Raw genomic sequence first — 16,753 nt, 5'->3', positions numbered from 1 at the left:
TAGAAACATCAGTAAGTTCACCATCTTCTTTCAAATATTTTCAAAACAGAAAACAACCAGGAAACTTGACATATTATGTACATATAATTAACCTGGACTTCACATATTTGCATGTCTGGGCTTCCAAGCTAGATCTAAGATTTAAAATACATGGGAGAAAGTACATAGGTTATGTAATACTAATGCCCTTCAGTATTAACAGCTTGAATATTTATAGATTTTTGTGGGGGATCCTGGAACTAGTTCCCCGGATACTGAGGGACAAACGCATACTTGTAATATCCACATTGCTAACACATTCCCTGTTCCATTCTGTTTATTACTGCTATATTCTAGTGATTCAGTTCTAGTTCACTACTATCAAATTAGTATTTTTTGTCGTATTACCTTTAAAATATTATAACACCTTAATTTTGTTAATCACTACTTCAACATAGGCTGAATTTGTTCAACAGATTTATTAAATACATTCATTCCTACCTCTTTGCCCTAAGAACTTTTTGGAATTGCACTTTTTCAGCTGTACCTGGACACACAGTGGTTGGGGATGCAGCTTAGAACCAGGCAAGAAGCCCTGTCAATCACCAGCAAACGTCCTCCTAAATGCCACCACCCAGCTAATTTTAGCAGCTTGCTGGCTGACAGCCACCACGTCTTGTAATTCCTCTCCTCCAATAAATGTTGGTACTTAAGACTCCTACTGCTGCCCTATCACTAAACTGTCACATTCCTCCTCCTCATTAATTTCAGATCGAAGTCTGACACTCAAATCATCTTTGCAAATTGGTATAAACGTGAATTACAAAATTTTCTGAAACTGTCATATCCTACAAAAGAATTATGATCCATGTCTCAACTGTATCAGTATATATAGTTATTTCAATTTTTCATGAACTCTAGTAATATCAAACATGTCTCTTTAAATATGTCTTTAAAAAAATATGTCTTTAATATTAGACGTAACATTTTTCATGCTACATTTAGTAAGTCAACCGTTTCTTTTCCGTAATATTAGCAACTATAATTTGCAAATGTAACGTGGAAATGTCTTTAGTTATATTTAAATTAACAGTTCTACGAATTCACACAAGTACACAGTCATATCTTAAAATATATTCTACTTCAGTTCAAATATCTGAGTGTAGTGGTAAACACCTGTAACCCCAGCTACTTGGGAGGCTGAGGGACAAGGACTGCAAAGTTTCAGCCCCACCTGGGTAACTCAGCAAAATCTTCTCCCAAAGAAAAAATGAAAAGGGCTTGGGAGCAGCTCAGTGGTAGAGCACTTGACAAGTGTGCCTTGAGACTCTGGGTGCAATCTCTAGTACCACAAATAAATAATAAAACAAAAATTAACAAAAGCTTTTACCAACTCAAACCACAAGTATGTGTTTTCTCAAATCTTGTATTTGTTAAAAGACAAAAGTGTCCTGAAAAGTTCTCTTGTACAAGCAAAATGCATTTTTAAAATAACTACAATCAAGTCCTTGAGCAGCTGTTCTTTTTTCAATAAAAAAGGAATCACAAAACATCAACTTTTCAAATGTAGTTTGGAAAAGATTGAGTTGTAAGTTTTATTTATATTTGCTTTTTCTTTACACATACTATGAACTCAAAGTACAGTAATAGAACATTCATTTATGCTTCCATATGTCAACTCTAGGCTCAGAGAGATAACTGTTATGTCCAATTCGCAAGTCCGCTGAAGTCATTACAAAAGATTGCAGTTCTTTTATAAGTATGTATAAAATACAGGCCAGGAAATAACAAATATATTAAAAGACTAGACTACAGGTAAACAGACTCTTTCAGAAATATAAAACTATTATACAAATAGACTAAAAGTCATTTTTACTGAAATAAATTACAACAGGGCATCTGAGTCAGTATCTAGTCCTAATAAGCACCTATGATTCTTCTTAGAATATAGCACGCATCCTTTGCTTAAACCTGAAATCAGCACTGTGGTTAATCACAAAGCTCCTGGGCATTCTCATACTCTTGGAACAAAACAAGGAAGTCTATCACTGTAATTTAATACTGTTTCACATTCTTATAATAATAAAAGTAATAAATTACTGGGAAGAGAAAGCTGAAAGAAGCAAGACTGCCAAGAAAATCCAAAGGTATCAGCTAAAATAAAACAGATGAGTTCTTTAATTTGGCTGAAAGAGGCTTAAGTCACCATCGTTGTAATATACATGCCATAACCAGATGAAAACATGTTGAAAGGGTGAAGTAGCCCAATTACAACATATACAACTATTCTTAAATTCCACTGAGAAATTCCTCTTCGTTGGACCCTAATTAGTATCTCATAATTCTGCTCCCAGTGTTCCTTGTGTAAGGGAGTTCCTTGAGAGATGACTATTAGCTCTTCTCTATATCCAGCATCTAATAGAAGTCCTACTTAGTCAACAGAGATGTTAAGAACCGTCTGCTAAAAAGAATACAATTTAAAAATGTGTGTTGACGTACATCTGCAATCCCAGGATTTGGGAAACTGAGCCTGTAGGATTGCTGTGAGTTCAAGGTTTGAACCATGTAGTGAGAACCCTGTCCAAAAAAATAAAAATAAAAAAAATAAAAAAGTGTGGCACCATTTAAGGGTGACTTTAGATAACATTTTAATAGAATTCCTGGGAACTCTCTAAATTCTTATATAGACTGAGCATCCCTAACCTGAAAATCTGGCTGGTATTATAGCACAGGCCTATAATCCCAGTTACTAAGAAGGATCATAAATACAAGGTTGCTTGGGTAATACAGTGAGACCCTATATCCAGAGGGGGGGGCGCACTTCCTAAAATTCAAAAATTTAGGAGCACCAATATACTACAGCAGTAAATTCTATACCATGCAACTATTTTATGCACAAAACTATTAAAAATATTCTTTAAAATGGTCCCAAATATTTTTGAGTAAGGGATAACCAACCTTATACAACTCACAGAATCTCTAACAGAAACACCAAGTCAAAAACACACATTTTTGACTGGATAATACTGTGTTATTGTTCATATATGATTAAAAAAGTTTAATTCTGGGAAGGAGAAAAAGACCAGCAGAAGAGATCCAAGAGTAAGTACCACATGTCAAAATTAATGAAAGGTGCTACAGCGCTAAAAGGACAGAAATATTACCCGACCAGGACAGGCCAAACTGAACAATAGGTGCAGTGTATCCCAAGATGGCAGTGACTCTCCAGAGCTCAAGCTGTCAACTACTAAAGGTCTAACTTCTCTAAAATTCAGTGCAGCATAACTGAAACACAAGTGAAATCCTGAAATTTCTACTGTGCTTCTAAGTGCACATTTATAAAGTTATAAATTCTGCCACTCAAAATACAAACTACCACATCAGTACTACAGCAACATTAATCAATCACAAACTTACCTGAATCTGCAAAACCACTTTAATTTATCCAAAACGTCTATTTTCTGGCTAAGAACCATCACTTTCTTACACCTCTTCATTTTTTCTTCACTTCCATCACCAGCACTAGCAGCTGGTTTTCTTTACAGACCCATATTTCACAAAGAAACAGCTTTTATCACTTCAAGAGTTACTGTGTACGCGACGACAAGTAGAGAAAAACAAAGCTGCGTTGAGACGCAGGTGCTGGCCTGTCTGACAGATGCCCTCTTTGAGCTATGTAATAAGCTCCTATTAGTAAGCCTGGTGGCAATCACAAAACATTTCATTCTCAGCAAAACTGCACATTTCTGTGTCAGACCCACCTTGGGAGTCAGTGGAGAATAGGTGAAACTATAAATGCTAAATCTGTAAATACCAAAGGCTTAGAATGTTTAAGACCCTAAAAAAATAGTAAGTCAGGAAGGTACACTGGACATGGGGAAAAAATACCCCCATCCCATTAAATCAAAAATTAACAGAAATAAAGTTAACCTTCCTCCCCAACAACTATAATGATCCTACCTGAACCAAAAAGAAGAGGGGAAGAGACTGAAAAACTGAGGAGCTAATAACATCCCTGGCCATCAGATTATTACTACTATGTTTTATAATGCTAGTGATTGAGCCTAGGGCCTCACTCATCCTAGGCAAGCACTCTATTACTGATCCACATCACTAAGTTATTATGTATCAAATTTAACAAATATTATTACAATTAACCAAAAAATCCTACATAATACTACTGAATTTGATAACACACAAATTTGAGATTACAAAATATGTCATATATCCAAAACACATGGGTAAAAACACCCAGAAAAATTTCTACAATGAATGCTGTATGATTGATTTGTTTTTATATTTTGGCTTTTTGAGATGAGGTCTTTGTATGCAATTCAGGCTGGTCTTGAACTCACTGTGTAGCCCAGGCTGGCCTCAAATTTGTGTTGATCCTCCTGCCTCAGCCTGTGATTACAGGCATGTATCACCACACTCTGCTTCAGAATTATTGTTTGTATGTAGAAAGGTCATAAATCTAAAGAAAAACTATCTATGCTTTAAAAATAAATATGTAAAGACAATTCACAAAAGGAATACAACAAAAAAGAAGTCAATGTCACTAATAATGAACAAAATCATCCACCTGGAATTAGCAAGATGAAATAAACATAAAAAAGGATGTGGCCAAGATTAAGGCTCTGCTGTCGATATATAACTCTTGGGAAGAATTTGGCAATATGTAGCAAAAACATAAAACACTGATATTTGTTAATCTAATAACTTCATGGAATCTCTATAAAAGATGGAACGGGACAGAAAGTAGGTAGAACAAAACTTTATGCTCAAAGAATGTAAAAATACTTAACCTAACTGTTTAAATGAACAACACTAGTGACCTGGTGAACATTAAGTAGCAGTTAAGACTAGTTATAACTTTTAATTGAAAAAAGATAATGCAAACATATATTATATACACATCACACACACACACAGAGGTTGAAATAGAGTATATGTATATGAAAGCATGAACAGAAAAACAGAAGAAACAAAAATAGTAACAGAGCCCCTGAAGTAGAAGATTAACTGTTCTTCTGTAAAACTTCCAGAAGCTGAGGACTCAGAACTTTTTTTTTTTGGTACTGGGAATTGAACCTTGCTCTTGCCAGGCAGGCACTGTGCTGCTGAGCTATATCTCTGGCAGGACTCAGAACTCTTAAAAAACTGAAAGGAAAGCCAGTGTGGAAGAGCACACTTGTAATCCCAGTTACCCAGCAGGCTGTGGCGAGAGGATCCAGAACTCCAGGCTAGCAAAGGCAATTTAGCAAGATCCTGTCTCAAAATGAAAAATAAAAAGGCCTAAGGATGCAGCTGAGGGGCAGACTGTCTCTGGGTTAATCCTCCAGTACAGCTCACCAAAAAAACAACAAGAAGTCAGTGGAAGTAGAAACTGGTTTTCTGGGGAAATACTACTAGCAGAAATCCAGCATGATAAGAGTTTCTCAGAGATGCACACGAACTTCAGATGAGCAAATTACACTGAGAAGATATGCGTGGTACACGGCGGAGCAGACAATAAGCAAAATAAAAAAGTGAGGCTGTCTTTAGTTCCCAGAAAACTGTTACATAAATATAAAGCATCCAAGGGATGACAAAAAAAAATGATATAGCCATATGAGAGTTACATTTCAATTAATTCAAGAAAGAAAAAGGAGACAAAAATAGAGCAGGCCAGATACAGTAAAGCATATTTATGTGACTAAGCTCAAAATACTTCAAAAGCCTAGCAACAAGGTAAAAAAATTACATAAACATTACATACTGAAAGCTAGCAATCTTCTAAAAAATAAATTCATTTTAAAAGGTCATCTATAGATACCCCTATGCACAGTTCATTCTTTTTTTTTTAGTCTGTGTGAGGGGGGTTCACTTCAAGACAGGGCCTCACTATGTAGTTGTGGCTGGCCTCAAACTCAGGGTAACCCTCCTACCTCAGCCTCCCAAGTGCTGGATTATAGACACACAATTTATTCTTAAGAGCTGTGGATACAGCTCAGTGGCACTGCCCAGCAAAGTGCAAAGTTGTGAGTTCAATTCCTGGTACCAAAAACAAAACAAAAGAACAACAAAAACAAAAATAAGAACAATTTATTCTTAAAAAAGCAATGATCATCTGATAAGAGGCAGCGTTACAATATATAAACAAATATAACTCAGCAACAGAAGAACTCAACTAGAGAACAATCGGGTATGGTGCTGAACTCACTTATAATCTCAGTATTCTGGGAGGCTAAGGCAGGAGGATCACAAATTAAAGCCTCGCTTGGGCAATTTTACAAGGTTCTGCCTCAAAATAAAAATAAAATCGTGTGGTGATATAGTTCATGAGAAGACCTGGGCCCAACTCATGATACCACACACACAAAAAGACAAAACGAAACAAAAGGTCTTAGAAATTTACCACATTGCCAGGCATGGTGGCATGTCTATAATCCCAGTACTTGGGAGGCTGAGGCAGGAGGATCAACTGAGTTCAAGGCCACCCTGCACTATATAGTGAGACTGTCTCAATCCCAGACCCCCTCACACCCGGTGGTCTTGGTTACTTTTCTCTTGTTGCTGAGACAAAGTACCCAATGCCCAAAATTAAGGAAGGAAAAGTTCATTTAGCTTACAGTTTGTGGAGGTTTCAGTCTATACCTGGTTGGCTCCAAGGCAGAGAGGGCCACATGGCAGAGGGCAAACATTTATGGCGGCAGAACACAGAAAAGCAATAAGCAACAAGCGCAGAAGAGTGAATAGCTGGCAGCAAGCAGCCTCTTCCTCTCCCTTACATATGCAAACTATCCGCCCCAGGGCTGGTGTAGCTCTCACACCATAACCGCAGCATTGGACCATGGATCAAAACTCTAAAAAGCCTGCCCCTGTGACTGCATGAGGATTTGGGGGGACACGCAGACACAAACCATAATACCCCCCCAAAAAGACAAATTTAACCCATTAAGATAGTGCTCTAAACCTGATCACACTATAATGAACATCAATCAGTATTTGAACCTTCAGAGCTAAAAGCCTATGATTATGATTATTTCAATATAGGACCACAATGCTCACAGGATTGGATTTTTCTTTTTTTTTTTTGAGACAGGGTCTTGCTGTGTAGTGCAGGATGGCCTGAACTCCACTATGTAGCCTAGGCTGGCCTTGAACTCATGATAATCCTCCTATCTTAAGAATGCTGGAGGGGCTGGGGATATAGCTCAGTGGCACAAGCGCCTGCCTGGCAAGTGCAAGGTCCTGAGTTCAACTGCTGGTACCAAAAAAGAAAAAAAAAAAAAAAGAGTGCTGGGATTATAGATGTACCACCATGCCTAGCTAAGACTGGAATTCAATAGGAATATAAATCCATACTGAACTTATGTTATTCTCAAAAACTGAACTGGGAAGCAGCATAAAGCACACATTAGTAAAGGTAAAGAAATAAAAGGGAGGAAGAAAGAAATACAAGGGAACAGGCTGTTAAAACCAATTAACTGGATAGGGTGTGGAGGTGCAGGCTTCTAGTCCCAGCTAGCTACTTAGGAAGCTGTGGTAGGAGGAAAATCTGACCTTAGGTATCCAAAACCAGCCTACGTAATGAGACCTGTCTCAAAAACAGGTCATTAATCAGTATCAGATACCAGTTCCCAAGTAGCACAGAAAGTTAGAGAAATTATTCTAGCTTTAAAAAAAAAACAACAAAAAAGCCCATATATATATATACCTATATATACCTATATATATCTATATATATCTATATACCTACACACACATATACACACACACACATATGAAACTATAAAATAATTTACCAACAATACATACTTTATTTCATAGTCCAACAGTATTTTATCAACCTCATAAAATGTTTTTTTCTTCTCTTTTTTTTGGTGGTGCTGGGGCTCAAACGATGGCTTTGTACATATGAGGCAAGAACTCTACCACTGAGCCACATCCCCATCGTAAAATATTTGAGGAGAGTACCCAAGCTATTTTTTGCAAAGGAGGCTTTTTTCTTCTATCTCCTGGTTCAAAAACCTAACCCACCATACTGCTTGCTCTCAAGGGGATCTTCCAAAGCTTTAGGAAATTACTGGCTTTGACAGAGATTCTTTCATGCTTAGCTTGTAGAAATAAACTGGGGACCAGGGATATAGCTCAGTGGCACAATCACCTGCCTGGCAAGTGCAAGGTCCTGAGTTCGACTGCCAGAACAAAAAAAAGAAAGAAAGAAAGAAATTGGGAGAAAGGGAGACTAAAATAGTATCTACTATCAGATGATTACCCAAAGTAGCAAACAAAAAAGGATTAAATTTCTAATAATAAAGGAACAGTTAAAAATAAAGAAGAAAAACAAATACAGCGCTGAGAAATCTTACCAGTAATACAACAGAACACAACAGTGTGACTATTACAAAGAAAAATGAAGCAGCTCTTATGAAATGGATCGATTTCATAGCAGATTGTACTTTCCAAGATGGCTAGACTAACATTTCATGCTCCACATTCTTCATACCATGTAACTTTGGTATTCCTCCCTTGAATCTGTATAAGACTAACAAGAATAGAATTGTTGCTATCTGTAATTTCTGAGGCTAAATCATAAAAGACCTAGTTTCAGCTTGGTACTTTTGAGAAACTCAGTCTTAAACCCAGCTACAATACTGTGAGGAAAACCCCTAGGCAGGAGGCAAAGATACTGCAGGGGCTGACGGTATCAACTGAGGTCCCAACAGCAGCCTGCACCAACATACATCTATTAAGATGATAAAATAATTTTAAGTCTCTAAGCTTTAATAATTTAACAATTTTAAGTATCTAAGAGTAGATAACTAGAACGGTCTTTAAAAAGTTCCAACACATTTGATATACTTGAAATTTTGTAGAAAGGGGGACAGAATATGTCAAAAGTCACTAACTCTAAAGAATGTACAACAAATAACCCTGTCTCAAGGGAAAAGAACTAAGTGAGCTAGCAGATGGGGGACTTCACTATAAACCTTTTGAAATCTTTTAAATTTTGTGCTTGCTTCCACAAAGTTTAATCTTTTAAACTTTGACTCATGAACAAAGTGATGAAATAATTAAAATACTAAAAGTGATGCATGTTAATGGCACATTACTGATTGTAATGGTTGATACACTGGGTCAACTTGAGAAGTCTAGAAGCTTAACTAAGTAACTGAGCAGTTCTACATCCTAGGGTGTAGAAGGACATGCCCTTATTGCTCTAGGATGTTATTCATTGTGCCAGCTTGAGAAATTCAGAAATTTAACTAAGTGACTCAGCAGGGGTCCAGGGTTCTCACCTGTAAATATCCTCATCCTGTGCAAGAGGAGGGCACTAAGATGCTGTAAGTAATACACCCACCCTGGGCAGGTGTGTGTGGGGGGGAAAGCCTGCATACAATACAGGGGAGGAAAAGAGGCTTGTTCTTCCATTTTGCTCTTGCTGCTTTTGCTGTCTTCTGCCGCCATAAACTGCTGCCCCTCTGCCATGCCACCCTCGTTTGGAGTCAGCTGATTACATACTGAAACCTCTACAAACTGTGAGATAAATAAACCTTTCCTTCCTTAATTTTGGGTGTCAGGTATTTGGTCTCAGCAAGAGACAAAAGTAATCAACACACTGATACTAACTTAGGAATATGGAATTTAGGGCAATTTGGATTAAAAATGGCAGAGCAGAGACTGGCAGCAAAACACTGTACAGCCCTTCCAGGAGCTGGAATCAAGATACCTAGGAAACAACTTGGTGAAGAGAAAAGCAGAACTCTAGGAATTAAAGCAGGAGATGACAGAAAAACTAGAAATTACAGAGCCTGGAGAAATGGCACATAATACAGAGAAAAGAATGCAGTGTGGAGGAAAGTTCACCACTGCTCCCAGTAAGGGGGACCTGAGAGGGCCAGCAGCTCCAGGGAGACAAGCGGACTGGGCTGGCAGCACTAACTAGCCAAGAAAAATCCATGGTTACTGTAAACTGCACAAACAGCATGGAGTAGTACGGCTAGAGTTGAAAAATCCACTGCAGCGCCTGGTATACTTGAGAGGTTTAATAGCCACTTTGCAGAGAGGTTAACTGTTTAAGACTGAACCACAGAACTATACTTTAGGGTTTCCAGTGTCTCCCACAGTGACTGGGTGGGAGATGGTCACAATAAACAGCAGCAGAGAAGGGAGCAAGCTAAACAGTAGATCATCCCTGAAAAGTTTAAGTTTAGGAAGAAAGGCCCCACCCACCACGGTGAGACGCCAGGTGAGTCCCACGCTCACATGCGGCTTTAAGAAGAGCCTGGGTCTCAAAGTGCTGGCAGTAAGTCCAGTGGCCAGTTTGAATCCCCACCCTGAGGCCTACATGAACTACAAAACTCAGGGTCTGTTTGCTCTGCCAATCTACCAACATGAGCAAGGAACAGGATGGCAGCAAAAACCCAAAGGCCATAAAGCCAGGAGGGAAAGCTGTGCCTTGAGAAAATACAGGGGAGACAAACTGGGAACCGCTGGTGTAACCACAGCCTTAAAGAGACACCACTGACCTAGCACACCCAGCAGGAAAGGCAGGGCAGGGCGTAGCATCCACAGACAAAACACGAGCCTGGGAACAAAAATGGATCTTCACACTGACTATCTCTACCTCAACACTGCAGACCCTGGAAAGAAATCACTCACTGAAAAACAAAGAGAAATTTTTTTTTGACTCATTTTTCCCCCCTCTTTGGTATTTGTTTTTGCTTTGTTTTACTTTTTAATTTTGTTGTTTTTCTTATTGTTGTGGGTTTTTAAATTTCTTTTCTGGTACTTTTAGCAATTCTATTAATTTTTTTTTACTTCTTAATAGGATTTGTTGTATCACTTTTCTCTGCTCATCTTCCTTATTCTTCGAGATAGGGCCTCACTATGTAATTCAGGCTGTCTTTAAACTCAATGAGATCCTCCTGCCTCAGCCTCCCAAGTGCTGGAATTATGCACAGTGTTAATATGCCCGGCCAGCAGACCACCTACCTTAATGTTCAAGTTTTACTTCTTTCTTTCTCCTATTCCCCATCACCTCTATCTTTACCAGTATAACTGCTAAACTTCATTAATCTTTAGATATTTAGTTAACTCTATGCTATTATACTTTTTTGTTAGTGAACATGCAGTCGTTGCATTTAGTAGTATTTACTGTATGCCAATAATTAGGTTTGTCTTTGTGTCTATACTATTCTTATAGGTCTCTTTTCTATGGTTAAGGATGGTACTGTGGTAGCTTTTATTGGTTTTTATGGTCTATTAATATCCAGATTGCTTTCAACTCCATTATTGTTGACTTTGCTATTGCCAGGGTGACACAGCTGTTGCTATTACCTGGTTTATATTGTATGCCAGTATCTAGTTTGTCTCTGGGTCAACAATACCATGGTTCATTTCCAGTGAAATGTATGCTGGCCTAATTACACTGCACCCTCCCCTCCAATATTAACAGAGGTGGGGAGATCTGAGGACACAGACAAAGGCCCATAGTTAGCCATGCCCAGAGTGCATCACTGAAAAGCAGACACTAACTTAAAGAGATCTCTGTACTACCATCTTTCACTGACAATCTACCAGCAAACCTTGGCAAAAAGAAACAAAGATGAGACCAGGCAACAAAAACAAAATGCCTCTAAAAACTCCCAACTCACCCAAAGCTGATCCATCCATGGGACATCAATGGGGAAGAAATCAAAAGTCAAACAGCTGAGTTACACGAAATAATAGAAGAGGGAAAAAAAAGATCAGTAAGGTGCTTTGTGAGCTCAAAGACGATAGAAGATTAAAACACTGAGCTTACAGACAACAGTAACAAAAAGCTAGCCGAGTTAAACAAAATGATACAAGACATGAATGATCGCTTTAGCTAAGAATTAGAGAGTCCAGGAAAAGGTTCAAAAACAAATCCAGATTTAAAATTCTATTTAAAGTAAGGGTAACAGAAGTGACCAGAGTCAGAAGTAGAAAAACAGGATTAGTGAATGTGACCATACACTCCGAAATACCTTAAAAACAAGAGAATGTAAAAAATTGATCCAAATGCTAGATGTCACAGACCCATCCAATATTAACTGGAAGTTTGAAAAATCAGAAGACAGCACAAGTAGCATAACAAATTGTTCACAAAAGTAGCAGAAAAATTTCCAAATATGGAGAAAGAACATACAGGTAAAGTGAGGCACAACAGAACTCCAAATAGCCACTATCAGGAAAGAACTCCACACATCATAGATAAAATCTCAGCAGAATCTTAAAAACTGTTAGGGCAAAGCAACACACTACTTATTAAGGTATGCCCATTAGAATTACAGCAGACAACAAAAACCTTAAAGGCCAGTGTACCAAGCCCTAAAACAAAATAACTTCCAACCCAGACTGATCTATCCTGTAAAACTATCTTTCAAAATCAAGAGAGAGAATTAAGGTCTTTTCCTGGCACCTTAAGAATTTAGGACCACAAAAACAACACTCCAAAAACTTCAAGGATATCAGAGAAAGGGGCAACGTCTATGGCCATACCACCCTGAACGCGCCTGATCTCATCTGACATAGAAAGAGGCAACAAAGCCAACAATGCCAAAAAGGTTAATGGAATGAATAACTACATTAAGCAAGGTGAACAGTTAACACATTAAGAGGGCCGAAATTCGTGTATGTCTCAGTGTGCTGCTGAGAGGCTCTGATTTGGATTCAATTGTTCCCAGTCAGCTTGAACCACTGGCGGCATATATATGCATGACTGTCTCATTAGGTCACTTGTACTGCTTCTCAGGGGGTCCTTGATTACAACAAAGCAAAGAAAGGCAGTGATTTAGCAGACCAGATGTTATCGTATTATAGTCCCTATGGAAAACATTAAAATGGTATAAAAAAAATTGTAATACACCTAAATTTGTGTTGCAGTTTTAAATGTATAGAGATGTTCCTCATTTAGGGACCAAGTCCCTATGCTGTTCAGTGAATTAGTCACTAAATGAGGAACTGTATACACTTTGCCTTTATTTGTATAATTCTTACATGCAGTACTGTAATGTATAACAGAACATAAAACTACAGTACTGTACAACACAATCAGCCAAAATCACAGTACTGTACTGTAGAAGAAGCCAACACAGGACACACTGCTGCTCACATTTTTCCATCACACACCTCCAAGTGGTAGGTTGTAAGTTAAACAGGTAGATGGTTAATCGAGTATTTATATTATACTTATCATCAATGGGGAACTTGTAAGACTTCCATGTTAAAATTTAGAGAATTAATTATTAATAAACTACTAAGAATGTTAATTTCTTTTAATGAAATATATCTGATTACTGTAATACTTTTTAAATTGGTATGAATATTATTAATACAGTAAAAGCTTGGATTGTAACTTGTTCTGTGAGTGTTCCGCAAGAGAAATAAACATTTCTAATAAATCTTAACTTGATAAATGAGCAGTCTTGCAATAGTAGTTCAGGATGTCAAATGTCACATGATCAAAACTGAGCCAATGGTTCCCCCTTTCTCTCTCTGTCTTTGTGGGTTTGTGGGTGAGGAGATCTCTTCTGCAAAGGAGGAGGACAAAAAGGCAGAGAAATCCCTTTTTTCAAACGTGATTAGGGAGATATATACACAATGTGAGACAGTACATCATCTTGTAGGAAAGTACCACCCAAGTAAGGACATAGCAGCATGAGCAATGGATCTGTTTAACAATACAATGGCACATTTCTATGAAATCCTTAAAAGAAGCAAAAGCTCAAGCATCACTGGGTAGGTTCCTTCTTAAAAGATGCATGCAAGGAAAAAGATTCCATTGAGTCAGACAGCAGTGATTCCCTCAGTGATAGTGAAAGCTGTCCTATACAATAACCCTCCTCTCAGCTGTCTACCTCACACCAGCCACAAAGGTTTTCAAAGGTAAGTGCGGGTCAATGTTTATTTTTCTTTATATTTTGTATTACATTACAGTATAGTAATCATTTTTATATGAATATTTTTGGGTTGTGGAATGAATCATCTGAGTTTCCATTATTTCTTCTAGGGAAATTCACTTTAATATGCAAGTAATGGGGCCAGGGATTCACCTCAGGGGTACAGTGTCTGCCTGGCAAGTGTAAGGTCCTGAATTCAATTCCCGGTACCACCCCCCAAATTAAATATGCTAGCACTTTGGACTACAAGCACATTTCCAGAATGAATTACGCTTGCAATCCAAGGTTTGAGTGTATTTATATTTGGGCAATAATTAACTCAAATTCAAGCAACTAATTATATTTGGTCCATTTATAGATTTTTAAATTAATTTTACAAGTAAAAAGACTGATAAAAGTGATTAGACAGAACCATTTGTACCACCAACAGTACAAGGCACCTGCTGGGACAACCATAAATACAACACACACCAATGGGTCAGGCTGGCAGTAAGATACATATTTGTTTTTTAAGTCAGGGTCTCATATAGTTCAGACTGGCCTTGAACACATAGTATTCATGGAATTACAGGCATGTATTACCACACCTGTCCAGGGAAGGTGTTAAGAAGTTTAAAAAAAAAGGAAGGATTGTCAGGAATTTGAGGCCACCCTGGAATAATACACAGTGAGTACAAGCTAGGGGTACACTGTGAATTCAAGACCCTGTCCAAAAAAGAAAAAAGAGAAGAAAGACAGAGACAGATATGGAGCAAGAGAAAAAGAAGAGAAGGAGGAGACAGGAATGAGCCTGTATCTTTCAGTAGTAACTGTCAACATGAATGGTCTCAATTCCCCAATCGAAAGACACAAGTTCGCAGACTGGTTGAAAAAACAAAATCCAGTGATACGCTACATACGAAAGACAGTTAATCTTTTCTTTTTTTGGTGGGGGGTCTTTTTGAGACAGGGTCTTGCTATGCAGTTGAGGCTGGCCTCGAGCTCACTTTGTAGCCCAGGCTGGTCTCGAACTCGCAACGATCGTCCTGCCTCAGCCTCCTGAGTGCTGGGATTATAGGCGTGAGCCACTATGCCCAGCCAAGACATTTAATCTTGTAAGCAATTTATAGACTTAAAAAAATATACCTAAGAATGGAAAGTATTTCACGCAACTGGAACTCCAAAACATGCACGAATAGCTATGCTATTTTCAGACAAAGTGGATTTCAAGCAAAAAACTGATCAGAAGAGACAAAGAAGGTCATTAGATATTGGTAAAAAGTGATAACAATTATAAACATACATACACCAAACACTGGTGCATCCAACATCATAAAAAAACACCACTGGACACAAAACATTAGAAACATCAATACAATTATAGTAAGGCATCTCAATATTTCACTGTGATACATAACCTAGACAAAAACCAACAAATAACAAGTTGAACTACACTTCTCAACAAATAAACTTAACAATTATCTACAGAGTGTTCCACCCAAGAACAGAATATACATTCTTCTCAGGTGCACATGCAACTTTGTCCAAAATAGACAACATACAAGCTATACAGCATGCTTAACTAAATACCAAAGAATCAAAATTATCCCATATATATATATTATCAGATTCATATATTATCAGATTGAGAGCAATGAGACTAGAGATGAATGGACAAAAGAAAACCACAGAAATTATGTGAAAAGATGGAAATTTACAGAACTACAGAATAATCAGTGGGCTATAGAAGAAATCAAGAAATTTGTTCTCGTATCAGAACTTGTGGGACACAATGAAAGCACTCGTAAGAGAGGATCTGAGCTGTGAATGCCCACATCAGAAAAACAGAGCAAGCCTAAATGAATAACCTAAAGATACACCCCAAGGTCCTAGGACAACAAAAACTATCCATATTGAAAGCCTAGTACAAGGAAGGAACTTGAACTTAATGAAATTGAGACTAAAAACCAATACAAAAAATCATGATTCAAAGAGCTGACTCTTCAAAAGAATCAACAAAACAGATAAACCCTTAGCCTTTTTTAACAAGGAAAGATATAAAAGGACCTTATCTCAATGTGATAAAAACTATTTTGACAAACCTACTGTCAACATATTAACTGGGAAATCAGGAAGGATGTCCAATATCACCATCCCTATTCAGAAATAGTACTCATAACATTAGCCAGAGCAAGGTGGCAAGAGAGACAAAATAAACATGTATGCATATTAAAAAATTGTGAAATTATTATTTGTAGATGACATGATCCTCTATATAGAAGACCCAAAAACTCCACCAAAAGACACCTAAAATAATCAAATTTGGCAATGTAGCAAGATACAAAATCAATTTCACATACACTAATAAAGAACTTACCAAGAAAGAAATTAAGCTGGGCATGGCAGTGCATGCCTGTCCCAGGAACTTGGGAGGCTGAGGCAGGAAGATGGCTGGGAATTTGTAGCCAGCCTGGGCTACATAATGAGTTCAAGGCCAGCCTGAACTACATACTAAGACCTAGGCAGAAGGGAGAAGCAGGGAGGGAGAAGGCAGAAGGGGGAAAGGAGGAGGGGGAAGGGGGAAGGGAGAGAGAAAGAGACACAGACACAGACAAGAGACAAAGAGAAAATGAATGAATCTGATTTGAAAAGAGAGAGATTATGAAAACAGTATCATTCACACAAGCATCATCAAAAAAAAAATTAAATACTGTACTAGGAATTAACCTAACCAAGAAAGTGAAAGATCTCTACAACAAAATCTACAGTAATCTAAAAAAGGAGATTGGTTTGCCCCATGACAGTATTATAGCCAATGAGGTTTATCCAAGGCATGTTTACTGCTAACTGAAAAAGGAGATCTACGAGGACATCAGAAAATGGAA

General features: G+C 37.8%; 1 protein-coding gene across 2 annotated transcripts in view; it reads right to left on the bottom strand.

Annotated features, from left to right (window-relative positions):
* Positions 1–16,753, bottom strand: part of Rab5a (RAB5A, member RAS oncogene family) — a 48,456-nt gene that overhangs the window by 9,374 nt on the left and 22,329 nt on the right. The window lies entirely within an intron of this gene.

The sequence above is a fragment of the Chinchilla lanigera genome, unplaced genomic scaffold (genome assembly GCF_000276665.1).
Source record: "Chinchilla lanigera isolate Chin_1 unplaced genomic scaffold, ChiLan1.0 scaffold00029, whole genome shotgun sequence".
Lineage (NCBI taxonomy): Eukaryota > Metazoa > Chordata > Mammalia > Rodentia > Chinchillidae > Chinchilla > Chinchilla lanigera.
This window is presented reverse-complemented; position numbering and strand designations above follow the sequence as displayed.